General features: G+C 44.3%; 1 protein-coding gene across 7 annotated transcripts in view; it reads left to right on the top strand.

Annotated features, from left to right (window-relative positions):
- Positions 1-13,353, top strand: part of RALY (RALY heterogeneous nuclear ribonucleoprotein) — an 81,074-nt gene that overhangs the window by 25,731 nt on the left and 41,990 nt on the right. For 5 of the 7 annotated variants that reach the window (XM_036825903.1, XM_036825905.1, XM_036825909.1 and 2 more), the window contains exon 2: positions 11,844-11,926. The exons of 1 other annotated variant lie outside the window; for it this stretch is intronic. The gene's annotated coding sequence lies outside the window, so the exon portion shown is untranslated. Of the gene's footprint in view, positions 1-9,444; positions 9,560-11,843; positions 11,927-13,353 lie in introns of those variants that run through there. One more of the 7 variants, XM_036825904.1, reaches the window with a different exon arrangement.

The raw sequence follows: 13,353 nt of genomic DNA, 5'->3' as shown, positions 1-13,353 counted from the left end.
CAGGTGACCTGAGGCAGGCGTTCTCACAGGGACCTGGGGCCATTTGTAGAATACTGTACATGATTTTGTGCCCTCTAGAAGTTGAAGCCTCGTGGTCAGCACTGACAATATCCTGGAATACCACAAGGAACCCCACAATCAACTCTGTGGTACAGCAGAACAGAGAGGAAGGGTTGACATCCAGGCCGTAAGGGTAGGAGATGGGAGTTAGGGCGAAGACTGTTTTAAATATTTCCTGCCTGGAGTCAGAATTGTTTGAGGACTGGATTTGAGTTGCTGACTCCAACCTGAAGTGATAGAGCTAGGATAGAAGTGAGAGGGAAGGGAAGAGATTTTAGAGGCTGACAGTCTGTCTTCAGGTTAAAAAAATAAAAAAGATTAAAAAATTGTGTTAGAGTCTACAAATTAGTCCAGTTTAAAAACTTGAACCATTCTCTTCTCAGCACAGCCTTTGCATATGCTGGCTCCTTTTCCCAGAGGCTCTGTCTTCCTTTTTCTCTGACCATGGCTAGGCAGGCAGGTCATGGCTAGCTCTGAGCCATAGCATCCTTCAGTCTGCTGCTTCACCCTGGGTCTTTCCCTGTGATGCCGCCAATAGTGCTAGATTCGAGGCCTTTCTCGCCTTCTGAGATGGCCCACACTCTTGTCTGTGGAGTCTGTTTCTCCTTGAGTAAACCATCTTTCATTTTAGTTTGGCTCGCTCTTGAATTCTTTCCTGTTCAAGAACCCACACTCGGCAGCCATCCCAGGGACTCACCTAAGACCTGGGATGTGAGCATCCTCTCGTGCCCCACTGTCTTTCCTGCAACAAGGGGAGATGTCACTTGGGGATATCACAGCACAAGTTACGGCAGATCCCAGTTTGTATGTTTTGAAGGATAACCATTGTATAAAGTACTGAACTGCGATTTTGCAAATATCTGTCGGTTGTTAAATTCTTTTTAAAGACATGTCTCCCTTTTGGTGTTGTTATTTAAACTACGGAAATTGTCTTAATCCAGTTTCCAGATTTGGTTTCTGGCATAAGTGATCGTCTGCTAGAGATCTGTGACATAGTTGGAAGACTAGGAGAAATACTCCCAATAGATGAAACAATGAGGAATTCCTGAAAGATGAGATAAAAACAGATCAATGGGGCAACCCCAATAAAAATGAGGACAAATACTCCCCACCAAGCGAAAGAGAGAAGTTCCCCCCAAAATTAGTTTTCTGGACAAAACTCTGTGTTACCCTGAGATAAGAAGCAATGACATGGACAGTTGGCCAGAAAATTAAGTAAGGTAATCACTGGTCAGTCTCCTTAGCAGACAGTCCTCTGACATTTAGGATAAAGCCATGTGTCTTAGTCCGTTTGGGCTGCTAGAACAAAAACACCCGAGACTGGGTGCCTTCTAAACAACACATGTATTAAAAAAAATAGTGCTAGATTTCGATTTCTTCATCTGTGAAATATGAGGTCCTAGTGTTCTATACTAAACTGGTCTTTTATCCGCCAGACCTGAAATTCATTCTTAAGGCTAGTTCTGATCCCACCCTTGGTATCTACAGTCTTCACGTAACTGAGCTGAATCCCAACTAAAATTAGCAGATTGTTTTTTTTGCCTGACCATCTACTTGTGATTTAAATTTTGGGGTAAAATTGGCATTGTCTCTCAGATCCTGGCTTTCTGCCCCAGAACCCCAGTTCTGGGACTGAGTCCACTTCTGCAGAGCATTGTCATTGCTTTTTAAATACCTATTCAAAAACTGATATGTAAACTTGAAATTTGTAGTTCCAGTTTCCAGGTACATTGAGGACACCTCCAAATTTATTCTGTACTAGAGGAAGTCTGGATGATTTGGGAAGTGCCCTGATTGGGAGTAAGGAGACTGATTCTGGCCATGCCACTGCCTTCCTTCTGTGACTTTGGACAGATCCTCTCACTCTGGTCTTACCACTCCTTCTGTAAAATGGTGGGGCCTCTTCCAGCTCTGGTCTCATCAGGGACAAAAAGCCATCTTCTGTACAGTTCAGTTGCAGAGCACTGTCTGGCCCCAGCTTTGGTCTGTTGGTTACAGATTATAAAGCCTTGGATTCTCGCTTCCAGCTCAAGAGGGGGAAGGGGAACCATCCAACTGTCTCATTAGCATGGAGAAAAGAAAACAGTAATTACTTGTGCCTCCCTTGATGATTCCTGCGGGGTTGGTTTTTCAGGGAAGGAGAAGGGGGAAACTGGAGGCAGATTCAGCTGAGGAAGGAGAAATGCTGTTAGCTGCCCAGAAAAGGCAGAGGCAAGAATGATTGTCTTGCAGGTCTGTTGTATTCTGTGGACGTTCTTCCAGGCAGCCTAGAGACTGCCTGGATTGAGTTTCATCTATTTATGGCATGTATAGTGTTCTCATACGTGGACATGGATTGGGCTCAGGAGCCCTAATGTCACCTGTCATTAAGAAACCAGCTGCCCTCCAGGGCCTCTTTTCGCGATATGCTGGGCATCCTGACACCTGTCTTTGTTGGGGAGAAGAGGGTTTTACTGAGCCATTTTGTGACTTGGCTGCATTTTTATTATGTTGTGAGGTCATTTTTTTAACCCCCATGGCAACACAGCCAGTTGGTTTATTATGCCAGGGCATAGGCAACACACAATAGAGCCAGTCACAAGAGTCAAGGTCAGGTATTCTTGTGATTGGAAGGAGTCTAGAACTGCAGGACCATGGCGTTTGATCCAGGCTGGGAAAAGCAGGCCTCACGAAGATTGAAGCAGTTAGAGTTCTGAGGCCAAGAGGTTAGGGGGCAAGCTGGACAGAACTAAAACAGATTGGCAAGCGTGGCTCCTGGGACAAGGACTATTTGCTCTATGGCCAGTCTTGTACTCCCTACTGTCTATGGGCAGTTGTGCACCTTCAAGTGCTGACTATAGCAGAAATGGGTCTGAGACTACCTGCAGGTGAGCCCTGCCTGATTGAACCTGGAGCTGTTATGCTAAGATTATGTCCTGTGTCTGCTCACTCCTGCCTTGGTTGTCACCCCGGAGGCCTAGAGAACCTAGCTTCTATTTTCCTTCCCCTCTCCTGAGGAAGATATCACTTCAGAAACACCTCTTTCAGGGACTTCCCGGGTGGTCCAGGGGTAAAGAATCTGCCTTACAATGCAGGGGACACGGGTTCAATCCCTGGACAGGGAACTAAGATCCCACATGCCGTGGGGCAACTAAGCCTGCGTGCCTCAATTACTGAGCTCACGCACCTCAACTAGAGAGCCTGCGTGCTCTGGAGCCCGCGCACCGCAATGAAAGATCCGGCATGCCACAAGTAAGATGCGACACAGCCAAAAAAAATAAAAAGAAAACGAAACACCTCTTTCAATCAGTCTTCCTGTATGCCCTGGAGATTGCTCTACTCTAAACACCAGAGGTTTTATAGGGATGTACTATTTTTTTAAAAAATTTATTTATTTTTATTTATTTATTTTTGGCTGTGTTGGATCTTTGTTGCTGCGCACGGGCTTTCTCTAGTTGCAACAAGTGGGGGCTACACTTTGTTGTGGTGCGCAGGCTTCTCACTGCAGTGTCTTCTCTTGTTGCGGAGCACGGGCTCTAGGCGTGCGGGCTTCAGTAGTTGTGGCACATGGGCTCAGTAGTTGTGGCTCACGGGCTCCAGAGCACAGGCTCAGTACTTGTGGCGCACGGGCTTAGTTGCTCCACGGCATGTGGGATCTTCCCGAACTAGGGCTCGAACCCGTGTCCCCTGCATTGGCAGGCGGATTCTTAACCACTGCGCCACCAGGGAAGTCCCAGGGACGTACTATTTTTTTTTTAAATTTGTTTTACAAATGTAGAAAATAATTTCTTCTGTCAAAATATCTTCTTAGCCCCCTGAAGCACTCCCTTTCTCTTGTCTTAGGTCTTTTGCTTGGTTCCCCACCCTACCCAAAGCCTTTGATATCCAGGCCCCAGTTCTTCTCTCAAACTTTTCTTAATTTACTTCCTGGCTTCTTTCCCCTACTCGCCAGCTGTAGATTCCTGGTTTCCATATACTCCTGTAAGAACCTGTTCCCCCTTTTTTTTTTTTAATTATTATTATTTTTTAATGGAGTGCTCCAAAATAATAGTCTGGCCCAAGGGAAGGAGTGCTTGTCTTAAGAGTAAACTTCCAGTCATGTGGGCCATAGTAAAGTGCTTCCCAGAAATAGGGACAGTGTGCACACTCAGGACACAGTACATGCTGACTCTTGCAAAAGTGTTCATACATAGCATTGTATTCCCTCCCGGTATAAGGTGTTTTGATCAGGTATTTGAGTTCTGCCCTGGCACCTCTCATGGCTTTTTGCCTGTTTGTTACAACATTAGAACATCTTGTCCTTTAGGGTGTGGTATTCAGTTTGGCAAAAGGCCCTGTCTCCTCTTTTACTGCGACAAATGTGAGAGCCCCTTGGGAAGGCCTGGTAAGTCCAGTCTGCAACTCTGGAACTTGATGGTGCACTTGCATTTCACCCCTGCCCATCTTTTCCCCAGGCATACAAAACCAATAGTTGCTTCATTGAGTACAAAATGGGAGAAGTTGGTCCATTCCCTAACACTTTCTTATTGGAGCCTATTTTGGTATGTGGGGGGCTCCTTATTTTTGAGCATGAGAAAGTGCAAGGTATATATGTAGTAGAAAGAACACAGTTTTGCAGTCAGACCTTTTGAAATAAGTTCTTTTTCCCAGTTGTGTGGTTTTAGACAAATTACTTCTCTGAGGCTCAATTTCCTCCTGTAAGATGGGGATAATTCTATGGATTTCAAGAGGTTATTAGGAATAAATGAGAATAATTAAGGCTTTGGGTCTTAATGGTACATAATAAGATAATAGCAAATGTACATTTCTTTCTTTTCTCCTAGGCCTTTTTTATTGCTTGATTCATCCTTTGTGGTATTTAAATGGAAAAACAATATCTATCGTTAAGTCACTTATGCCAGGCCCTGAGGTAAGGGCTTTCCCATGCTATTTAATTTATTTCTCTCAATAACACATTTATGAAGCAGGAACCTTTTAAAACAAATGTAGGAAACTGAGGCACAGAAGGTAAATACCTTGCCTAAGGTCACAAAGCTAGTAAGAGACAGAGCTGGGATTCAAACCCAGGTGTGTGATTCTAGAGCCTGAGCTCTTCACCACTAAATTGGTCATTACTACTTTTTGTTACTTTCCCTGAGTAATACGTGACTTCTGCTGGTTCTTACCTTCTTTGTGCTTGGAACTGTTGGTATTTGCATACATGTAGCTCTTGAGCCTTTTCAGTCTCAGTTGGTGCTTTACTGTCTTTTGATGGAGGTACAGACAGTGACAGTCTCTGCCACAGCTCTTCCTAAGTCTTTTCACTCAGAGCAGATCTCTTCAAGTGAAAGGTGGTACAGCCCTCTTTTAATTTTATTTCATTTTTTAAAGGGACCATCCCCTCATTCTTTCTTTACCTTTATATCAAACTAAATAGATTTAAACAGTTAAACTGTTTCTTGACAATCTTGTTTGATCCATCAGAAAATCCTCCAGACTAGTAGATACTATCACCCTCATTTTACAGATATGGAAAAAAGGTCCAGGAAGGTGAAATGACCTGACAAGGTCACACAGTGCATTATAGGTAGAGCTGGAACTAGCCTTTAGGTTTTCTCTCAGCCCAGGGCTCTCTCTTGATTTAGTAAGAAAGAGAGATACCTGTATATAATATGTAGATCAGACCTAAAGAGGGTTGAGCTGTATTAGGACCCAGGATCTAGAGAGTCCTGAAGGGACCTTGCCTCCTCCATCCCATTTTTACCTCAGTACGTTCACACACATTTGAGAAATTAAGCAGAAAGGGAGAAACACTTTTCCCTTAGGAATCAACAAAGCTTTCCTGACAGGGAGCTTTGGGGATGGGTCCAGAGGGTAGCAGTATCCCCTTATCTGTAAAGAAGGTTAGACTCCCAGGGCTTATTAGCCTGGAGCAACCTTTGTAGAAGGAGCAGAGGAATAGAGGAAGAACTTTCATGTCTTCTGATCTCTGCAGGCCTCAGCCTAAACCAGGTGAGCAAGGGTTAGGCTGGGGCAGGACGGTGGTGAGAACTGAGGATGGGAGCCCTGAGGAATTTCACTTTACCTCCTGCTGACAGATTTTGTCTGGGGTTTGGACAAGCAATTTCCCTTCATTTAAAATATATAAAGAGGAATTCCTACTACTGCTCGTAAAAAAAAAACAAAAACAATTTTGTTTCTGGAATCAGAAGGAAAAAGAAACCTTTCTCAAAGTCTAGGTGTCAGACATTTTAATCCTGCCCTGGCACCCCCTTCCTTTTTGTTTCCTTCCTTACCTTCTCTCCTTTCACCCCTTTCTTCTACCTCTCCTTTCTGTGTTAACCACCTAACTTCCTTTCTTATCCTTTTCTCTTCTCACCTCTTCCCTAACTCCTGAAAACAAGAATGGGAAAAGGGTACCTTCAGCTGAGAGACTAGTAGATAGTTGATATAGATATTGGGGCTGAGAGTCAGAACATGCAGCTTGAGATTTTGGACCTTACTTCTAGACCTTAGAACAAAGGTTGATAGAGCTGGTGTTTTATTCACTCACAGGTTCCCTAAATACTTAGTGTCTTGTACGTGCCAGGCTGTGTCAGATACTTCGGCATTCTAGTTAATAAGACCCTAAACCTGCCGTAAGGTCACAGTCTTATGGGAAAGACATAGCAGCAGTAAACCTCCTCTTCGCTCCTCTCTTCTCTCCCCCACCCCCATTCAAATCATTGGATTTTTGAGGTAGAAAGAACTTCAGAGTTTGCCTGGTCCCTTTTCATGTTGCTACATGATGAGTAAGGCAGACCATGAAGTAAGTAAGCAAGCACATTAGGCTTTGGAGTAAAGCAGACCTAGGTTCAAATCTTAGCTCTGCTACTTACCAGCTGTTTGACCTTGAATGACACACTTAGCCTCCTCCCCCATCTTCAGTTACCTTGGCTATAAAATGGGCATGCCATCACTTGCTTCACAGGTATTATTACAAGGGTTACCAGCATAACACCTAGCCCAGTGCCTGGTGCATAGTAGCCCATGTCTTCCTGTCACCCTGCATCAAGGCCTGGCCTAAGCCCTTGCTCTAATGAAGCTTCTGAGGCCACTTCTAGTCATACTGATTTCTTTCTTTTTTTAAAAAAATTAATTTTTTATTTATTTATTTTTGGCTGCATTGGGTCTTTGTTGCTGCGCACGGGCTTTCTCTAGTTGTGGCAAGCAGGGGCTACTCTTCGTTGCGGTGCGTAGGCTTCTCATTGTGGTGGCTTCTCTTGTTGTGGAGCACGGGCTCTAGGCACACAGGCTCAGTAGTTGTGGCACACGGGCTCAGTAGTTGTGGCTCATGGGCTCTAGAGCGCAGGCTCAGTAGTTGTGGCGCACGGGCTTAGTTGCTCCACGGCATGTGGTATCTTCCCGGACCAGGGCTCAAACCCGTGTCTCCTGCATTGCCAGGTGGATTCTTAACCACTGCACCACCAGGGAAGCCCCAGACTGATTTCTTTTTCCACTTTTATAATACATAGCACTCTTGAAACTGTTAGGTCCTGCCTAATGTTCTTTTTTTTTTAAATTTTTAAAAAAATTGAAGTATAGTTGATTTACAATGTTGTGTTAGTTTCTGGTGTACAACAAAGTGATTCAGTTATATGTGTGTGTGTGTGTGCGTGTGCATGCTTTTTCCTATTCTTTTCCAGTATGGTTTATTACAGGATATTGAACATAGGTCCCTGTGCTATATAGTAGGACCTTGTTGTTTATTTTATATGTAGTTTGTATCTGCTAATCCTAAACTCCTAATTTATCCCTCTCCCACCCCCCTCCCTCTTTGGTAACCATAAGTTGTTTTCTGTGTCTCTGAGTCTGTTTCTATTTTGTAAATATTCATTTGTATCATATTTTAGATTCCACATATAAGTGATATCGTATGGTATTTGTCTTTCTCTTTCTGACTTATTTCATTTAGTATGATAGTTTCCAGGTCCATCCATGTTGGTGCAAATGGCATTGTTTCATTCATTCATTCATTCATTCATTCATTGGCTGCGTTGGGTTTCCTATGCTGGGCGTGGGCTTTCTCTAGTTGCGGTGAGTGGGGGCCACTCTTCATTGCGGTGCATGGGCTTCTCATTGCAGGGCTTCAGCAGTTGTGGCACACAGGTTCAGTAGTTGTGGCTCGTGGGCTCTAGAGTGCAGGCTAAGTAGTTGTGGCACACGGGCTTAGTTGCTCCGTGGCATGTAGGATCTTCCTGGACCAGGGCTTGAACCTGTGTCCTCTGCATTGGCAGGTGTACTCCCAACCACTGTGCCACCAGGGAAGCCCTGTTTCATTCTTTTTTATGGCTGATAATATTTCGTGTGTGTGTGTGTGTGTGTGTGTGTATGTGTGTACACACCACATCTTTATCCATTCATCTGTTGGTGGACATTTAGGTTACTTCTATGTCTTGGGTATTATAAATAGTGCTGCTGTGAACATTGGGGTGCATGTATCTTTTCGAATAGAGTTTTCTCCAGATAATATGCCCAGGAGTGGGATTGCTGGATCATGTGGTAACTCTGTTTTTAGTTTTTAAAGGAACCTCCATACTGTTTTCCATAGTCTGCCTAATAGTCTTAGTCATCCTTTGTAGGAAGCTGACACAGTCCTACCAGGACTTTACTCCACAGTTCTTGCCAGGAGCCTAAGGATAAGATTTGTTCTCATTCATCCCTGCATCCTCTATAACCCCTAACCCAGAGTTGTGACCATGGCTAAGAAGGCCCAGGAATTGTTTTCGATTAATTGGGTAGAAGACTTGGGGTTTTGCAGCTGACAAAAAGAGCTGTTAAAGATTTGGCTGGGTCTCCCATCTCAACCCTTCCCCTTTCCTCTCCTGTTGTCACATTGATTCTTACAAACTCCCTATATTGTAGGCTGGATGGGAATTATATCCCCATTTTGTAGTTAAGGAATCTGAGGCTCAGATTAAAACTCAGGTCTTTTGTTAAGAGATAGATCCAGAGTAAGATAAGAGTAGTAGGGGACTACCCTGATGGCACAGTGGTTAAGAATCCGCCTGCCAATGCAGGGGACACGGGTTTGAGCCCTGGTCCAGGAAGATCCCACATGTTGCGGAGCAACTAAGCCGGTGCACCGCAACTACTGAGCCTGCGAGCCACACCTAAAGCCCGTGTGCCTAGAGCCTGTGCTCCGCAAGGAAGAGCAGCCCCCGCTCGCTGCAAATAGAGAAAGCCCCCGCGCAGCAGCAAAGACCCAACGCAGCCATAAATAAATACATGAATGAATGAATGAATGAACCCCACGCAGCAGCAAAGACCCAAGGCAGCCATAAATAAATGAATGAATGAATGAATAAATAAGAAAATGAATGTATGTATGTAGTAGTAATTGGAACAGAAATCTTAACTGACGAGGTTTTCCTTGTCTGGAAGCAGTAGGAATCTTTACAAGGAAGAACAACAGGGGATGTGTTCTGAAGCCTTAGTGGATGGTGACGCCAGAGCCAGATAGTAGTCACAGCCAGAGATGTTTCAAGAACATGACAGAGAGGTAAGAAAGGGTTCAGGATAACTTCACTGAATTGCTAGGCCTTGAAAATTAAGAAGGATTTGAATATGTACAGATGAAGAGAGGCATTCCAGGTGAGGCAACAACATGGATAAAAGTATGGGAGCTGGAAAGCCCACAGTAGAGGTAAGGTAGATGATGACCAGACCCATGGTATGAGAGTCTAGAGAGCAAGGCTGAGGTGATTGGGAGCCATGACATTTTTTTGAGCAGGGGAGTGGCATTAGGAACATTAGTCTGGCAGTGTGGGCTCAATAGATTGGAACAGGAAGGGTCGGGGGAGACTAGTGAAAGAGAGACCAGGGAAGAGGCTGCTGTAACAGCCTGTCCTTGTAATGTCAATAAATTCTAAGAATTATTCCAGCAGTGCAGGCAGGAGATAATGAGATCCTGAACCAAGAGGAAGTTGACACAGTAGGGAATAAAGAAGATGATTTGGATGTAGAGCTGTTAGAGACTGAAAACAAAAACAAAAACAAAAAAAAACCTCTACAAGGACTTGGCAATTGTGGGAATGAGGGAAGAAGGGGTTGGAGAGCATGAGTGAACATTTTGGAGTCCAAATATGTACTTGGTGAGAGAGTAGCATTGACATATATACACTACCAAATGTAAATAGATAGCTAGTGGGAAGCAGCCGCATAGCACAGGGAGCTCAGCTCGGTGCTTTGTGACCACCTAGAGGGGTGGGATAGGAAGGGTGGGAGGGAGGCGCAAGAGGGAGGGGATATGGGGGTATATGTATGCATATAGCTGATTCACCTTGTTATACAGCAGAAACCAACACAACATTGTAAAGCAATTATACTCCAATAAAGATGTTAAAAAATATACGTACTTCGGAGAATTGTTATACCATTTGGTGAAACATGGGGACTGGGAAATGGAAGATGAGTTCAGTTTGTTGACATGTTAATTGGAGGTGCTGATAGTCCTTTCCTCTTACCACCCACCCATTAGTGCCTCTGCCTTTGTGCTTTGACCCTGGCCTACAGGGATCCTTTAGTTCCTTATGTTTGCTGCTTTGTTCCAGGCGTGGAGCCCCCCACAGATCCCTCTACCCAGGCCTTATAGCAACTGTCATTCCTTCTCTGAAATAAAATAGTACATGTAAGGTGCTTAGCCCAGTACCTAGTCTATTTCAAAGTGTGCATTAAATGGTAGTGGCTATTAAATGGCTATTGTTGTGGTTATCATCATAGCTTTGTGATCACAGTATCCTCTGGAACCACCTGGCTGAAGGACTCCGGAGTTATTCAACTGGTATTCAGTAAAAAGCTTGGACTGCAAGTAAATGGAGAGGATCTCAGACTTGGGTATAAATGGGGACTGTGAGCCATGTCAGCTAGGACTAGAGAATGCGTTTCCTGTGTTTTTTCTTCTGTTTTTGAGAAGTGGTATAGTGTGTGGTTAAGAAGGCAAGCCCTGGAGGTTGGATTTCCAGGGTTAAAGTCCCAGGTCTACCATCTATTAGCTGTGTGACTTGGGGCAAATTTACTTAACTTCTCTGTCTGTTTCCCCATTAGTAAAATGGGGAAATGTAATAACACACCAACCTTACAAGAGTTTGTAAAGATTAAATGAGTTAATACAAATAAAGGGTTTACAACAGTGCCTGGCACGTGCTACTGTTCTCCTTACCCCAGTCATTTCTACCCCACATTCCAAGTAATACATAGGAGTTTCTCTGTTTTCTCTCTACCCCACATTCCAAGTAATATATAGGAGTTTCTCTGTCCCTTACCCAACAGACGAGGAGGTGAGCAGAGAAACCTGAAATCAATCTCAGAGTGCCTGGAAGTTTGTCCCAGCTGGGTTCCAGGTTACTGAAGCCTGGAGGAACCTCATTCTTCCCATCACTGTATTCTATGTTGACTTTCTTGTTCTTTAGCATAACAAGCTTACTCTTGCCTATTGTTGCCTCAGGGCTTTTGCACTTATTTCCCCTCTCTGAAATACTCTTCCCTCTGATCTTTGCAGGTCTTACCCCCTTACTTTATTCAGGTCTCTGTCTAGCAATTGCTTCTTGGAGAAGTCTTCCTTGACCGATTTATCTAAAACAGACCTCATTCTCACTCCTTGTCATTCTTTCTTTCCTGACTCTGCTTATTTTTCTTTATAGCACAACCTGAAACCATATATTTAATTATTACCCTATCTTTTGCTAGGATGCAAGACTTGTAAGGGCAGGAACTTTGCATGCCTTCATTGACCTAAGTTCATGCCTGTTCTGAGCAAGACCCTGACTGATTTCTCTCTGTTATAGGTGAGCCCTCTTCCCTGAGACAGTTGGTGCTGACCCTGTAACGCAAAAGAGGAAATTGCTGGCTGAGCTCAGCCTTGGTACTGGTGAGTGAGGGTGCCTAGGTAAACTCTGGGCAAACTTGGGCCAAGATACAAGGTAACTAGTTTGGGGCTTATTTTTACCCTTAGGACAGATAACTTACAGATAATTACTCTCCTACTCCATGCCTAAGAGACTGTCATAGGCAGTCTTTTGTACTGGGAGGAGAATTGAACTTGCTTTCCTGGAGCTGCCATGAGACAGGCTGGGATCGTTTGCCATGAATAAAGCAAAGTATGCTCAATTCCTTCTGGCTTCTGCCAGCTGCTTTCTACTGGGGGGTATTCTGGACCTGGCAGCTAAACCCCTTCTCCCATAAGCTCTCTTAACGTGACTTCATAGCCCTTAGAGACTTTTCCTGATTTCAGTCTTGATTGTGACCTACCAAGCCCAGAGTCAGCTTCAGAAAATCCTGTGGTTTTATCAGTCCTGCAGAATGTGATCATCAGTGGAGGTGAGGACGGAGTGATTAGAGTGGGGCTGTGTGAAGAGGGAAGTCCATGGACTCTTAGAAGGAAGACTGCAGATGGTGAAACAGGAAGGGAAATCAACATATTAAGAACCAATAGTGTTATGGATCCCATTTAAACTAGACAAAACTCCATCTTATAGATGAGAGAATTGAGACTCAGGAAACTGAAGTAACTTGCCCAGGTTTACACCTGGGAATCCGTAAAGCTGATATTAGAACCCAGGTCAGTCTAACTGTGAATACCATTGTTCTCTCTGCCTTGGCAGGCTTTCCTTGGAATGCTAATCTCCCTGGAATCATGATTTTTCTTAAAAAGTTCAAGAAAACAGACCTCCTTAGGGATTCAGGAAGGAGGTCTAGTTATTTGAAGGGCCCAGCAGGGCAGGCAAGAGTTGGGGGTTCTTTCTGAGCAATGGCATTTTTAGTGAGGGGGAAAGGAAGAACCTTCAAGCAGGCAGAGGCCAAGGCTAAATATGGCTGGAAGGAGAAGAAAACATCTGTAACACGTGGGATTCCATAAGCACTTGGGCCAGCACAGATGGGGACCTGGAGAGCTGAGTTGCAGTTGGAAAACCTGGGTTTTTATCTTCTCGCTCAGTATTTGCCCTTGGATAATCTCCATTTCCCTATTTGTAAATTGGAGTGCCTCACTGCACCCACACGTCTATTTTGTGTGCACCAACCATACAGGATATTGTAGACAATCAAATGGGAGATGCAAGTTGGAAAGCTTTGTGAACTGTAGAACAGCATGACTGAAATGAGAGGTGAGAAGAAAGTGTTCTAAGTATCCTTGGCATCTCAGTCCCTGACCTATTTGCCACCCCACTCCCCAACGGTAAAAGGGAAGGTTTTGCCTTGGAAATTTACACTGTAAATTTTCTCCCATGCCCTTCTCCTCCTCTCCTTCTGCAGGCCCTACCGGAAGTTCAGTCTTTCCACAAGTTCAGTCTTTCCAGG

Source organism: Balaenoptera musculus, chromosome 15 (genome assembly GCF_009873245.2).
Source record: "Balaenoptera musculus isolate JJ_BM4_2016_0621 chromosome 15, mBalMus1.pri.v3, whole genome shotgun sequence".
Lineage (NCBI taxonomy): Eukaryota > Metazoa > Chordata > Mammalia > Artiodactyla > Balaenopteridae > Balaenoptera > Balaenoptera musculus.
This window is presented reverse-complemented; position numbering and strand designations above follow the sequence as displayed.